Here is a 9,773-nt window from a genome sequence, read left to right as displayed (position 1 = left end):
GTTTTCGAATATAGATAGATTCTGTTAGTAGAATTGAATCGCTAGTAGTGGAGATATTAAACGACATTCACGAAATCGAATGATCGACATTAAAAATCGGCTTCTTGGTTCTAAATGGTTTGGTTACCTATGGTTTCTCCGCCGACTTAGATGAGTTAGGCTGTCACGTCCCATATTACTGAATGCGATTTGCAGCAGAAGTGACCCGGGCGTGCGGTGTTCGTATAAATCGGGCGATATTACGGCTTGTGGGTGTCATCCGAATAGCCGCCATTGCAGGCGTAATGAAGTCCTCCTTGCCCGGGACATATGTCTACTGGAAACTAATATTAAAATTACTTCGTCCTTATAAATGAGAAATTGTACAGACCGTGACATTCACGAAAACGAGAGCATTTAACAAATCTAACCTATAACAATATGACAACACGAATGCCATGTGTTTTCGTGAAAGGCAAAATCTATAAAGAAAATACTTCAAGAATGTTTATAACAACAAACCTGCACATCAATACAATTTTTAAACATACCTTCTTTCGCCTGGGAATGTTTTAGACGTACACGTACAGTCAACCAATTGGAACCCTAGGCCACTCTACAACCATGTCAAAATGACAAGCAGTAAGAGATTTCTGACAATCTGATTTACAATGTCAGTATGACATAGTTCTACAGTGGCCTAGGGTTCCAATACCTACGCAATAAATACTGTCAAATGGGATGAATAGCGATGACCAAAACGATGACGAAAATTTACCTAAATGTGATATTTCTGACAATTTATTTACAAAATACGTACGGTCAACCGGGGTGGCTTTAAAACGCAGGGGCGACTTTGAAAATTTAGTTTTAAAGTCATACTGTAAGTAAACTCGCGATTTTCTATGGTAGATTTACAAGAATATTTATTGATCTGATTAGTTACATGAACAGTTTCAGTAAATAATGCATAATGTTAATTTTAAAGCCGTTAAAACACCATCAAAGTTACCCCAAATTTTCCTAAAGTCACCCCGGTTGACGTACTACAGAAATTGTATTATCCGATTTAAAGTAACACCACAGTCATCCTTATTCACCCTATTTGACGGTACTTAAATAGATTACAAGCCAAGTAGACAAACATCAAACATCAGAGGCATGCAAAGGAGAGGAAACACAGTCGTACTCATCTGCCGTTTGCAATAATTAATTTAGTTGGCCTCCAATAGTATTTTTTCTACTTGTCGACTATAATCTGTCAATTAGGCCACCACAGACTAAACTATAAGTGCTAACTTTTCAGTGTTGGATACTCTATGGCAGTTCCGACTCAATTATAATAAGCTCATTATAGTTGACTTTAGTTAACTGTAATAATTTCAAAAATAGAACTTCATACAATTTCTATACTAATTTGCGATACCTGGCAAATTTTCCTGCATCTGAAACACATTTTTTTTTATCTGTCGCGTTATCGGCCAATCAGAGACGGTTATTACAAACAATTGGTTGTTAGGTAATTCGATGTTGATACAACGGTGAACGACTCTATTAACATTAATTTTAACTTGCATGAATGATGATATTTCCGTCCATTGATGATGCAGGTATCGCAAATTAGTATAGAAATTGTATGAAGTTCTATTTTTGAAATTATTACAGTTAACTAAAGTCAACTATAATGAGCTTATTATAATTGAGTCGGAACTGCCATAGAGTATCCAACACTGAAAAGTTAGCACTTATAGTTTAGTCTGTGGTGTCCTAATTGACAGATTACAGTCGACGAGTAGAAAAACTTATATTTAGGTCAAATCAGTTGGCTATAATCAAGTTGTCTGTCGACCCACGTCGTGAGTGACTATGCAATGTCGATACTCGATACGTTGTTAATATTATTCTAGCAGGCAACTTGGTATTCACATGTTTAAAGCTGTGGTTAAATTAATTTAAATATAGTAACATGAATAGTATTATTACTCTTTTACTTTTAATAGTTACTTACTAGTTACTATTAATAGTCTACTATTACTTGCAGCTTATGTTTGTACCTATATTGTATTCTACCTTTTTTGATTGACCATAAAATACCTGCAGTTATACGAGTACCTACGGCTTTAAAATTTTCCATTGTAACATTTGAATAGTAGATTAAAAAAACACGAAAACTTTATTTCATTGTAAAAAATAATTTCTATTCCATTCTTTTAGTGTTTTTGTTTGTTATACTTATATTTAAAATAAATAAAATAAAATATAAATATTATAGGACATTCTTACACGGATTGCTCAAGACAACGATATATATGTATTATATAATATACAAATACTTAAATACATACAAAATATCCATGACTCAGGTACAAATATCTGCGTTCATCACACAAATAAGTAAATGCCCTTACCGGGATTCGAACCCGAGACCGCGGCGTAGTAGGCAGGGTCACTTACGCGCTAGGCCAGACCGGTCGTCAATATTTAAAGGTAGATAAATAATCTCTTATATTGTGTGTGTTATTTATTATTGTATGCGATAAAGTCTATTTTCCCCTCAATAGCTCGGAAACACATGTTTTGTCCTTTAATACCAGCGGGTAAAAACGCATTTGATCCACTAGTGGGTGAAGTAATTTGACCTTGAATAAAGTAAAATTAACTGCTTTAAAGTTGATGAATTTAGTAAAAAAGATGATTTACCACCTGTGGAACTACTGGAAGCAGTGATAAAAGCATTTTTTGCGTTGTAGTTTCCTCGCTATAGTGAGGGGAAAAGTTTTGTGTTACACTCGGGTGCAAATGTATTTTACTTCTCGTGTGTTAAAAAACTCGCAAGTTTAGGATTCTATTCTCGAACCACTCGCTTCGCTCGTGGTTCAACTATAGAATCCTTTCACTTGCTCGTTTTTCAATTCCACACTCGGCGTTAAAATACAACTATGCCCCCTTGTATAACAAATAACTATTATCCGATTTTTTTGCGTTTCATGCGACTTCCAGTTGAGTTTCAACCAGCCGTATGGAAATCAGGTCACGCTCTCCTAATGACTGACTCATTAAACGTTCTTAAGGACATTCCTCCACCTGCAATCAGAGTAAATTGACCTCTAGGGACATTTGTGACTGATAAGTCTCCGGACGTGACTTTATGCTGTTTGAACTTTGATTTTGGCTCATTAATTAAAGATTTAAACAAAATTCTCACAAAAAGAGAAAAGAAGTGAATTTCAGGTTACAAATTTAATTAATACGCCATATAACTACTTACTTATCTCGTTCAGAAGTCTTTAGTCTTTTTAATATATTCGCTGCTTTCAATCAGAATACATTAATTGAGTTCCTAATAGTCTCAAACAAATTAGTAGTAAGAATTAGTTTCTGAACGTAACGTAACGTACGTAAACATGGAAATTACCTAACATAAGTAACCACAAAATTAAATTTTTGAAAAAACCCTGACATAGTGGACCGATTTTCATGAAAATTAGCTAAGAACACTTAGTCGGAAGTGTTCTCAGCTTTCAATAAAAAAAAAACTAAATCTAAATCGGTTTATCCATTCGAGAGCTATGATGCCACTTACAGACACACACACAGTCAAAAAGACAGACAGACAGACACGTCAAATTTATAACATCCGCGTCGTTTTTGGGTCGGAGGTTAAAAATATAGACCAAGGAAAGCATAATTAAAATAATCTTATGTTATCCTGTACACTCAACAGCATATACAGAAAGAGACAAATATAGCTACTTTACTCGATCTTCAATCGTTGTACCGTCTTTTCTTTCCATTTTCATGAAACTTAAGTGAATTTTAGTGAGTAACTGGCTTTCAGTCAAATATTGTCGTAATGGAAAGTGGTGCCATGATGACATCATGTACTCGTCATCTAGAAGAGCTTTCTACAATCTATGCGTATACCTATATTACCTATATCTAAGGGCCGCCTAGGACAAAACGAATAAAATACAATGTACAAGTCTCAGGTACATACAAGAATATGGGACTACAGACAACAACTAAGTATCTAATACTGGTATCTAAAAGGCAATCTCGGTTTTCCTGTCTCGTAAGTAACAATACTCGTCCGTCCTTTGGGACATAAGATTCTGTAGAAATGTGCTACAATAGGTATATTAAATTTAGTTAACACGCACTTACATACTATTTATAGGAGGGTATTTTTGCAGTTGACATTTTGTGAGGGAAAAAACCATTTATCATACTTATAGAAAGCAAGAAAAATATTTTATTTGCATACACATCAAACAATTCGAAACAAACAATAGAAGAAAATAAAAAACCGACTATGTTTGTCTGTCAGCAAAAAGGCTCAAGCTCAGCATTGTGCTGCAGCACGAGGGCTACAGCGCTGATTTTCAGCTTTTGGTGCTCCTTGTTGGTGACAACCAACCACATTATCATGTGATTCAACTCTAATGCACACATTTTTTTATGTGGTATACGGGAGGCTGAGCAGGCGGTACTTGGGAGCCCATTGGCGCCCAAAACTTCAGACGTGTTGTAGGGTTGCCGGATTTTAGGATGAGAGTAATTATTGGTCGTTATTTATGTATATGAGAAAGCGAATTTTTGGCGTATATACAAGTACGAAGCAGGCCGTAAACCAGAGTCCTTATCTTGAAGTTTGTTTCAATACAACTGTCCGTTTTGCTCAACAGAATACCTTTTATTAAACACTGGTTGGGAACTGTAGGTACGTTACACTTAGGCGAACAGGGCACGTAGCCAAATGCACAAACGCCTACGATAATATCTCTATCGCACTTCCGTACTGGCCCCGTAGCCGAATGGCATTTCTCCGACGCCAAACGAAAGCGATACGCCGCTGGCTCTGTCGCGCCAATACGCAAGCGCGATAGAGATAGATATCTACTAGCGCTTCGTTTCGTGAGCGATTGTGCCATTCGGCTAGCCACCCTGGTGTTACAGAGCCAGACTGCTGCGTTTCGTTTGGCGTCTAGCGTCAACGATTGGCATTTCGGATGAGCCGGCGGGATTTCTATTTAGATGATCATGGAATACCGAGATCACGCAAGCCGTCGATTCAGTCACTTCACTGATAAGTTCTTTATTAAGCCTGGCGTCCATTAACGCGGAGTCGAATAGAGTTCTCATACATTTGAATGCGACTCGACGCGTCGCTAATGGATACAGTTTCATAAGGAATTCACTCGGTGCGTCTAGTTGACGCCTAGCGTTCTTCTAGCCTTTTTAAACCAGCATACTTAAGAAGAAAACTAAATCGCTACAGTGTAAACAGGGTCATATTCAAAACAGCGGTTAATTTCCATTTGAATGTGCGCCCGGTCCATTGTTTATTCGTCTTAATACTTTACGCAAAAACCTATCTCGCCTCGGCTTAATTTATCTTTGTTCGGGTCTTAAGATTTACTCTTTGAGGTTCTATTTCTATTTAGTCTGCGTTTTAGAAGCGCCCTTGTGTTAGTAGGTACCTACCAGCCACTTTAACCGAAATACAAGCATTGACGCTATGTGGCGATCGAACTCAGTCTGTCTCTGTCTTGCCACTACAGAAGAGCGATAGGGAGATAGCTACTATACGCTTACAAAGCGTAAGCTACATTAGCTAGGTACTGTTTTATTTGGGTTGGGATGTATTGAAAGGTGAATTATTTTTGGGGTTTAGTAGGTTGCTAGGTTTCTTTAGCTAGAATGATCTGTCTGTTCGACATTCAAATTAAATTCAGATTTAGGTATTAATGTCAGACTATTTTTGGACACTTAAAGGTGGTTACGCCTAAGAGTTAAATGAGTACTACTTAAATACAGTCGCGTTCAGTTACTTATTATAGACACTCACTCGAACCAAAACATCTAATAACGAACCAATACATATTAGTCTGTATTGTAGTTGTCAAAGTGGACCCCAGGCCCCAGGCTCCCATGAACCGTAGAAAATGCCGGGATAACGCAAGGAGGATGACGAAAATATTAGTCTGACTCTTTCGCGACTCTTTCCGCACCTATCTACGCATTTCTACATTCTTACCTGGCCCCGTAGCCGAATGGCATTTCTCCGACGCCAAACGAAAGCGATACGCCGCTGGCTCTGTCGCGCCTATACGCAAGCGCGATAGAGATAGATATCTACTAGCGCTTCGTTTCGTGAGCGTTTCGTGAGCGATTGTGCCATTCGGCTAGCCACCCTGGCCCCGTAGCCGAATGGCATTTCTCCGACGCCAAACGAAAACGAAACGTAGTCTGGCTCTGTCGCGCCAATACGCAAGAGCGATAGGGATAGATATCTACTAGCGTTTCGTTTCGTGAGCGTTTCGTGAGCGTTTGTGCCATTCGGCTAATACGCACCCTGCATTTTATAGCAGTGTTCGGGAATTTTTATTCATGTAATTGTGTAACTGAACGCCACTGTAACTATACAAACTTACGTACATACGTACTCACAATCTTTTTTCTTTAATAAGGTTAAGTGTTTTTAAATTGTCATCAAGTTTGTCCTACTATTAAACCTTTTACCTCACGCCGTGGCTTGCGTGGGCGACGGTCGCGCGATGGTCGCGTGACGGCGATGCGACGCATACGAAATCAAACCTTATCGATATGGAAGTATGAGACGCGACGGCGACGGTCGCGCGACCGTCGCCCACGCAAGGCGTTTTAGTCTACTGTAATAAGTCCGAACCTAACAGTCTGGATATAACAAATCAGTAAGTATATTTTTTGGTTTCTCCTGATAGAAAACTTTGCTTATAATAATTTAACAAGTAGATAAGTAGACAAGTGTTTTTTTTTAATTGTATTAATTAACTGTTGTTTTGAACATGAATGGCCCTCGCTAGGAATACGGGCGACCATTCACCTTGAAGCTGTGGTAAATTATTCTTTAGGTGTTGTTGAACTTTTTTAGATTATTGATAATTTTGTTGATGTGTGTTTATTCACACGTAGACAAGTGTTTATTCACATTCCCTTCGTAGATGGCGCTTATAACACAGTCATATCAAGTTAAAAATATGGCCCAAATTATCAAAACTGAGGTTTAAAGGTTTCAATTCTGTGCCGAAAGATGGCAGTCTACGACGTCTACGTACTGTGTCTTCATATTTTATTTTGACAGTATTTCTCTATAATACTTTATCCTCTTAGCCTAATATTGAACAAAGACCCCGTATCAGCGTATCAGGGATAGCGGTCAGCATATGAGGGATGAATGCTAAGTTATCAGTAAGCTCGCTGTCGATTTACACCGACCTAGCCAAGTTCACAATCGGCATCGCTTCGACAACGAAATGCTTTACGTTTCAATATCACTACCTATACTCCAATTGCTAATTCGAGTCCAAAAAAACTACGACAGATACGTCAATGTCACAGCTGTCAATGTCACTTATGTCACTGTCAAAATACTTTTCAGGTTTCGCCAACCTTCTACATTCTTTATTTGGCACGTAAGAAATCCAAGAATACTTGATGATAAAATTGTGGAGAAAATTCGTTTTAGTTTTTTTGTTTTAATTCTCATACGTCAAATTAGTTCCACCGGTCGCCACTAATGATAAATGTTGGTAATTCGCATTATATTACGTGTATATGTGACAATCAACATCACCTTCATTCACGTTGCTAATAATAATAAAACTTAAACCAGACAAACGTATGCACTAAAGCTGCCCTATCTCAGTCAGGTGCAATTTTCGCCAATGTTTATTAAATTAGTCATTGGAGTCTAACAACCCATTACCAATATTAGAATGTTATTGCTGAAGGGTAGCACCTGAACTGGCTCTCAGAATGGCGCGTGGCGAAGTCAGGGGCTCACGAAAGGTATTTCCTTAGCGTATTGAACGAGTGCCCAATGTATCTCTGAGACTCCTCAGAAGATTTGGAACCATAAATTGAAGAACATTACTCAAACTTACTTACATACTCTCTTTAAGGTAAAACAATAGATCATTACATGTGCCATTTTTTATCTAAAAGGTTCATAAGTGTCGGTTGTCAAAAAAGCGCTACTTGCATATTAACGTCTGTCTATCATATATCAGAGATGTAGTCTGTATAATTGTATATCTGTGTATCATACATAATAATAAATTCAAATACAGTTTGACAGACCATGGTGTCATGGCCGCTTCCAAAACAATGGCGGCCGTGGCAACCATAAAGCCCACTATACACTATTTCGCTGATTAGCTAATTGTAAAATATATGTATAAAAAATTGGTCACAATATCTATATCATCAATAGTTTGTTCTATACCGCAAAATATAGCACCAAATGTTATTGATACCTGAAGTGATACAAGCGCAATACCAACTTTACAACTAAAAATCACGGAAAAAAAGAAAAAAAATCGAGCGTCCTAGTATTTATGTAAATAATAAAAGACGATTAAATATATAAATCAAAGGATTGAAATAAATAATAAATAATTTATCTTGGCGTGTGTTTTTATAAAAAAGGATTATACTATTTTACAAACATTTTATTGCAGTGGCAACATCGTAGTAGTTTTTTTGGACTCGAATTAGCAATTGGAGTATAGGTACTCAGTGCGACAATGACAATTGTGTTTCGATCGCCACGACTGACAAGCGTGAGCAAATGACCTTTTGACTACGGGCACAGGGCCTCTGGCCAAACTAGTAATGTAGAAATTGCAGAACATTCCCAAAAAGCGGAAACATTCTTGAGAATGTTCGCAGAACATTCCCGCAACATGCAATTTATTATTTAAACAAGATAATATACTTGAAATAATGTTTAAATGGGCATAATATAAAACTATATGTTATTATAGGTATAATATTGTCTATTACAGTTAGCTATTTTGTTGATAAGTGATAAGTTACCTAAATTCTCACTATAAGTTGCTTAAATTCTCACTATACTTCAGGGAACATTTCGACTTTCAGACTTCACAGTTTTAGTCCTGACTTTTTTAAATTAGGTACCGAACTATTATTTCTCGATGCCTGTTTTTGGTCATGACAATATATACTCATATGTATATACAAAAAAAACAAACAAAATAAAAACAAAAAGATCGCTGTCAGGATCGAACCTGAGAACATCGGCATACGAAGCCAGCGCACTACCACGGGACTACGTCTTGACTTGCTGAATTCGACGAAATTATGGTATAAACTACGAAGTTACTAAGTATTATGATAAATTCTCGTTCTCGAGAACATTCTCAGAAGTTACCGAAATTTCTCATGAGGAATGTTCTGCAACTTTGGAAACTTCTCGACCGTGCATTGCTAGGCCAAACTTAAAATCGGTGACGCTCCGTAGATAACGATACAAAATATAACCTAACAACAAAATTAAAATTTTGAATAAACCCTCGATCGCGACATAGTAGACCGATTTTCATGAAACATGGCTAAGAACACTCCCGACTAACTCAACTTTTAGACAAAAAAACTAAATCGGTTCCTCCGTTCGGGAGCTACGATGCCACAGACAGACACACAGAGACAGACAGACAGACAAACAGACAGACAGACAGACACGTCAAACTTATAACACCCCGTCGTTTTTGCGTCGGGGGTTAAACATTGAATCTGTATGTGCGAAAGAGAATGTAAACTACACGGTGCGATACGAAGCGTCAAAGATTGCACGCTTGGCTAGAGGGCCTGTCATGTATCAGTATTATATTCTTCCCTTGGGTCAGTAAATTAAGCGTTAAAAATAAAGGTAGGTAGGTACTGTTAAGTATCGGTGTGTTACGGCCAAGGTGAAGGCCAGGGTATGAGTAAAGTAAACCTGCCCATTTAGA

This window comes from Leguminivora glycinivorella, chromosome 2, assembly GCF_023078275.1.
Source record: "Leguminivora glycinivorella isolate SPB_JAAS2020 chromosome 2, LegGlyc_1.1, whole genome shotgun sequence".
Lineage (NCBI taxonomy): Eukaryota > Metazoa > Arthropoda > Insecta > Lepidoptera > Tortricidae > Leguminivora > Leguminivora glycinivorella.
The sequence above is the reverse complement of the archived record's forward strand: the minus strand, read 5'-3'. Positions refer to the sequence as shown.